The following is a 7,048-nucleotide window of genomic DNA, read 5'->3' on the forward strand; positions in this document are numbered from 1 at the left end:
CCACCCTCCAGGGTTGCTTTCTTCATTTCCACGTTTAAGCTTCAGTTTAACCTTAAACTGAAGCTTAAACGTGTTCGACCAAATTCTCCTCCAGGGTTGCTTTCTTCATTTCCACGTTTAAGCTTCAATTTAACCTTAAACTGAAGCTTAAACGTGGTCGAGATTTCACACTCCTGGGTTGCTTTCTTCCATTTCCACGTTTAAGCTTCAGTTTAACCTTAAACTGATGCTTAAACTACAACTTAAACGCCACTATTGAAAAGGTTTCTGGGCCAAAGATATTGCAGTTTAAGTTAGCATTTGAGCACAAACATTAACTTAAACGTACTCTGGTATGAAACCCAATTGAATATCATGGTTTATGGGATTGGGCCTGAAGAATTGATGAGTTTGGAATTTCAATTTGTTGAGTCATGTGTCATTACTTGATTATCACTAAGTTGGCTCAATGAATGTTACAGAATTGGATCAGCAGCCTCATCAGGATTATGGATCATAAACCCAAAGCAAAAGGAAATCAGGGAAAGGCCTCAAAGCCCAAGAAACACAACAGAAGCTCAATTTAGAAAGTGTATAAATAGGATAGAATTTAAGTTAGTAAGAACTTTTGGATCATTTTTTTTTTGTTTTGATACTTTGTGTAATTGAATTCAGAGCTATGACTCACTAAACCCCTTTCATTGGTTAGGGAGCTCTATTGTAATTCAATGAATCAATAATAGTTTTTATCTTCTTCTTCAATCTTTTCTCTTGAATTTTGTTAGAAAGCTTCTCGATCTAATTCCATTGGTTAGTTGTCTTGGGAAAGAAACTATCCATAATTGGAATCCTTCGGAACCTTGGGAAAGGAATGGAGGATTCATGCTAGAGAAGCTTTCTCACAGTGAATTGGATTGGGGTTTGGATGGATATTGTGACATGTAATCCTACCAAATTGTGGTTCATGAAACTGTATGGTATAATCAGTGATCAAGCATCATCTCTTCTTATGAACATTTAAACCAAGGGATTGGGAATTTGTTTGTTTTTAGAGAGAATTGGTGAGCCAAGGGATTGGGATCCAATCATATAAGATTGCCAAGCAAAATTCAATGAATGCATTGGTTGAGGAAGGGATAAAAATGTTTTGATTCGGAGATCTCAATATCTCCTGAAACCCAATGAATTCCCCATTTCTGATCTACACTTTCTCTTTACATTCTGCAATTAAATTCATGCAATCACCCCGATCCCTTTTTAATTTCAGCAATTTAGCTTCTCGCTCTTTAATTCATGCAATTTAAGATTCCGCAATTCTCATCTAAATCTTGATTCCGCTCAACTAGAACACACTTCTAATCCGAATTGCTCACTCAACCAATCCTTGTGGGATTCGACCTCACTCTATTGTGAGTTTTTACTTGACGATAACCGGTGCACTTGCCGGAAGGAATTTTTGCCGATCGTGCAATTTCCTAAAATCGTAGCATCAAGTTTATGGCGTCGTTGCCGGGGATTGGTTTTTGATTGACAATTCTCAAATTGGAAGTTAACTAGATTGAGCATTTTTCTTGTTTTGTTAATTCAGTTCAAGTTACTTGTTGAATTTTAATTTCTGCACTCTGTTACTTGCTTTCTTTCTTTATGCCTTTAAATTCAAGCAACTAACTCACTGACCGACTAACTATTTGAATTAATTCCTCAACTGCTCTAACCATACTCTTCCATTAACCAAGAGTATTTCACTTGTTTGTTGCTTGTGCTGTGTTCTTGTATGACAGGTAGGAGAGGAGAGATATCAACTCCTCCATATACCGAACCAGAAAGGACCCTTCATAAACTTAGAAGGGAAGCAAGAGGGAAGAGAGTACTGGGAGAAGAAGAATCTGAAGGAGAATCTGAGGACAATTTTGAGGAAGCTCTAGATCTCAACATGGATAGAGAAGTTCACAACCATGAGAGAGCTGATGGAAACAATGCCATTCCCGAGAGGAGGGTTCTTGGTTCATACATAAACCCAACCTCTGGGAATTGTGGTAGCAGCATTCAGAAACCACCCATTCAGGCCAACAATTTTGAACTCAAACCACAGCTAATATCACTGGTGGAGGATCATTGTTCATTTGGTGGGAGTGCTAATGAAGATCCAAACCAACATCTCACAAAATTCCTGAGAATTTGCGACACTGTGAAGTCCAATGGAGTCCAGGAAGATGCCTATAAACTGCTCTTGTTCCCATTTTCACTTAGGGACAAGGCAGCTAAGTGGCTGGAATCATTCCCAAGGGGGAGCCTAACAACCTGGGATGAGGTGGAAAGCAAGTTTCTGGCACGTTTCTACCCCCCACAAAAGGTCAATAGGCTTCGATCTGAGGTTCAGACTTTTAGACAACAAGATGGTGAAACTCTCTACGAGGCATGGGAGAGGTTCAAGGATTTGACAAGGAAATGCCCACCAGACATGTTCCATGACTGGGTGCAATTGCATATTTTCTATGATGGACTTTCTTATGAATCAAGGAAGGCTATAGACCATTCATCAGGAGGTTCATTGAACAGGAAAAAGACTGTGGAAGAAGCCATTGAAGTGATTGAGACAGTGGCTGAGAATGAGTACTACTATGCTTCAGAGAGACACAACACTAAGGGAGTCATGGAGCTGAACCATGTTGATACAATTTTAGCCCAAAACAAGGTGTTTGCCAAGCAACTAGCATAGCTCACCAGGAAATTAAAAACAAATCAAGTGGATGCAATACACACACAAGATCAAGAGGAAGTAAACACTGAAGGAGGTGATTGGGAAGAGGCCAACTATGTGGGAAATCAACAAAGGCAACCATATGATCCACATTCCAACACTTACAACCCAGGTTGGAAAAACCACCCAAACTTTGGGTGGGGAAACCAGCAAACCCAACCACAAAACCACAAACCTTACAACCCCAACCAACATAACAATTCCACATACCAAAACTCCAACCAAAGATCATACCAAGCCACAGAAAACACTTACTCCCAACCACCATATCATGGCCAACATAATCAACCTGCCCAACCTAATCCGAACCAACAATTTCAAGATCAATTAAACAGGATAGAAGGAATGCTTGCAACCATGGGTCAAGACATAACCGAATTGAAAGTCTTTAAGGAAGAAGTAAATTCTAACTTGCAAAACCAAGGAGCTGCCATCCAGAAGCTAGAAAATCAAATTGGGTATTTGTCTAAGCAAACCCCTGGGCCAAGCGTTTCTCATGCTGCCAAGGCTATTGCAAGGGAAGAATGTAAGGCCATAACCCTCAGAAGTGGAAAGAAGCTAAAGGAGATCTCAAAGGAAACCACAGAGGATGAAGCAAAGGAAAATGTGAGAGACAAGGAACAGGGACAATCTTTTACACCGTCTGCAACAAAAGAAAAAGAAAAAGAGGTCCTGAAGCCTTATACACCCAAGGCACCATATCCTCAACGTTTGATGAAAAGTGAAAAGGATGGCCAATTCTCCAGATTCTTGGAAATTTTCAAGAAGCTTCAAATCAACATTCCGTTTGCTGAGGCAATAGAGCAAATGCCATTCTATGGAAAATTCTTAAAAAGAATTAATGACCAAGAAGAGAAGCTGGAGAAATGAGGAAACTGTGTTGTTGACTGAAGAATGCAGTGCCATCATTCAACACAAATTGCCTCAGAAATTGAAGGATCCAGGCAGTTTCCAAATCCCCTGCATCATAGGAGAAGTCATGGTGGAGAAGGCCTTGTGTGACTTAGGGGCCAGTATCAATTTGATGTCTCTAACAATGATGAGAAGAATGAAGATTGAGGAAGCCAAACCAACAAGAATGGCCCTCCAATTGGCAGATCGAACTTTTAAATTCCCTCACGGGATAGTTGAGGATTTGTTGGTGAAAGTGGGAGATTTTATATTTCCTGCCGATTTTGTGGTGTTAGATATGGAGGAAGAAGCCAAAGCTTCGATAATCCTGGGAAGACCCTTCCTGGCTACTGCTGGAGCCATCATAGATGTCCAAAAGGGTGAACTCACTCTTAGACTACATGATGAGCAATTGGTGTTTAACGTATTCAAGGCAATGAGCTATCCATCAGAATCACTAAAGGAATGCATGAGGGTGGATGTAGTGGACATTGCAGTACAAGAAACCTTTGAGGAAACAACAAAGGAAGTGGCAGAGGAGGAGTTCACCAAGGATATTGAAGTTAGTGACATCAAGGCTGCTGAAACAACCATGCCAAGCATGCCAGAGAGAGCAAAAGAAGAGAAGGAAGCACCAAAACCTGAGCTCAAAGCATTGCCCCCTAATCTCAAGTATGCATACTTGGGTAGTGATGAGAGCCATCCTGTTATCATTAGCTCTGCCCTGAGCCAAGAACAGGAAGAAGAATTGATCAAGGTGCTACAAACTCATCAAGATGCCATTGGATGGACCTTAGCTGATTTATAGGGGATAAGTTCATCCATATGCATGCATAAAATCTTGTTAGAAGAGGATGCTAGACCCTCCATTCAAGCTCAGAGAAGATTGAATCCCGTCATGAAAGAAGTGGTACAAAAGGAGGTCATGAAGTTATGGCAGGCAGGGGTAATCTACCCCATTTCTGATAGCCCATGGGTTAGTCCCATCCATGTAGTTCCCAAGAAAGGTGGAATAACTGTGGTGCCAAATGAGAGGAACGAACTCATACCCACAAGAACTGTCACTGGGTGGAGAATGTGCATAGACTACAGGAAGCTCAATGAAGCCACCAGAAAAGATCATTTCCCACTCCCATTCATGGATCAGATGCTTGAAAGGCTTGCAGGACATGCTTACTATTGCTTTCTGGATGGATACTCAGGCTATAATCAGATAGTAGTTGATCCAATAGATCAAGAGAAAACATCATTTGTTTGTCCATATGGAGTTTTTGCTTATAGACGTGGTGCGCGAAATTGTGAACAATACTTTTCACAACTCTCTTAATCCCCGGTCATGAACCCCAAAAACTTGGTGTTCAATACCATGGCATTACACAACTTTGCACAACTAACCAGCAAGTGCACTGGGTCGTCCAAGTAATAAACCTTACGCGAGTAAGGGTCGATCCCACGGAGATTGTTAGTATGAAGCAAGCTATGGTCATCTTGTAAATCTTAGTCAGGCAAACTCAAATGGATGTAGGTGATAAACGCATAAAAACATAAAGGTAAAGATAGAGGTACTTATGTAATTCATTGGTAGGAACTTCAGATAAGCGCATGAAGATGCCTTCCCTTCCGTCTCTCTGCTTTCCTACTGTCTTCATCCAATCCTTCTTACTCCTTTCCATTGCAAGCTTATGTAGGGTTTCACCGTTGTCAGTGGCTACCTCTCATCCTCTCAGTGAAAATGTTCCTATGCTCTGTCACAGCATGGCTAATCATCTGTCGGTTCTCGGTTAGGCCGGAATAGAATCCAGCGATTCTTTTGCGTCTGTCACTAACGCCCCGCCTGCTAGGAGTTTGAAGCACGTCACAGTCATTCAATCATTGAATCCTACTCAGAATACCACAGACAAGGTTAGACCTTCCGGATTCTCTTGAATGCCGCCATCAGTTCTAGCCTATACCACGAAGACTCTGATCTCACGGAATGGTTGGCTTGGTTGTCAGGCGAGCACTCGGTTGTCAGGCGATCAACCATGCATCGTGCAATCAGGAATCCAAGAGATATTCACCCAATCGAAGGTAGAACGGAGGTGGTTGTCAGTCACACGTTCATAGGTGAGAATGATGATGAGTGTCATGGATCATCACATTCATCAAGTTGAAGAACAAGTGATATCTTAGAACAAGAACAAGCGGAATTGAATGGAAGAACAATAGTAATTGCATTAATACTCGAGGTACAGCAGAGCTCCACACCTTAATCTATGGTGTGTAGAAACTCCACCGTTGAAAATACATAAGAACAAGGTCTAGGCATGGCCGTGAGGCCAGCCTCCCAATGATCTAAGAACTAGATGTCCAAAGATGATCAAAGGATCAAAAGAAATCCCCAGATCCAAAGATGAAAATATAATAGTAAAAGGTCCTACTTATAGAAAACTAGTAACCTAGGGTGTACAGAGATGAGCAATTGACATAAAAATCCACTTCCGGGCCCACTTGGTGTGTGCTTGGGCTGAGCAATGAAGCATTTTTGTGCAGAGACTTCTCTTGGAGTTAAACGCCAGCTTTTATGCCAGTTTGGGCGTTTAACTCCCGTTTTGGTGCCAGTTCCAGCGTTTAACGCTGGGATTTCTGAGGGTGATTTTGAACGCCGATTTGGGCCATCAAATCTTGGGAAAAGTATAGACTATCATATATTGCTGGAAAGCCCAGGATGTCTACTTTCCAACGCCGTTGAGAGCGCGCCAATTGGGCTTCTGTAGCTCCAGAAAATCCACTTCGAGTGCAGGGAGGTCAGAATCCAACAGCATCTGCAGTCCTTTTTAGTCTCTGAATCAGATTTTTGCTCAGGTCCCTCAATTTCAGCCAGAAAATACCTGAAATCACAGACAAACACACAAACTCATAGTAAAGTCTAGAAAAGTGAATTTTAAATAAAAACTAATAAAAATATACTAAAAACTAACTAGATCATACTAAAAACATACTAAAAACAATGCCAAAAAGCGTACAAATTATCCGCTCATCACAACACCAAACTTAAATTGTTGCTTGTCCTCAAGCAACTGAAAATCAAATAAGATAAAAAGAAGAGAATATGCAATGAATTCCAAAAACATCTGTGAAGATCAGTATTAATTAGATGAGCGGGGCTTTCAGCTTTTTGCCTCTGAACAGTTTTGGCATCTCACTCTATCCTTTGAAATTCAGAATGATTGGCTTCTTTAGGAACTTAGAATCCAGATAGTGTTATTGATTCTCCTAGTAGAGTATGATGATTCTTGAACATAGCTACTTATTGAGTCTTGGCTGTGGCCCAAAGCACTCTGTCTTCCAGTATTACCACCGGATACATACATGCCACAGACACATAATTGGGTGAACTGGTGGACGAAATTGTGATCATCAATATTGGCTCTTTGG

At 41.1% G+C, this 7,048-nt stretch overlaps 1 non-coding gene across 1 annotated transcript; it reads right to left on the reverse strand.

Moving 5' to 3' along the window:
- Positions 1 to 2,338: 2,338 nt before the first annotated feature.
- Positions 2,339 to 2,442, reverse strand: LOC112805029 (small nucleolar RNA R71). Its single transcript, XR_003203642.1, has one exon. It is a non-coding gene; the product is annotated as a small nucleolar RNA R71 (small nucleolar RNA).
- Between the last annotated feature and the right edge of the window lie 4,606 nt (positions 2,443 to 7,048).

The sequence above is a fragment of the Arachis hypogaea genome, chromosome 5 (genome assembly GCF_003086295.3).
Source record: "Arachis hypogaea cultivar Tifrunner chromosome 5, arahy.Tifrunner.gnm2.J5K5, whole genome shotgun sequence".
In the NCBI taxonomy this organism is placed as follows: Eukaryota; Viridiplantae; Streptophyta; class Magnoliopsida; order Fabales; family Fabaceae; genus Arachis; species Arachis hypogaea.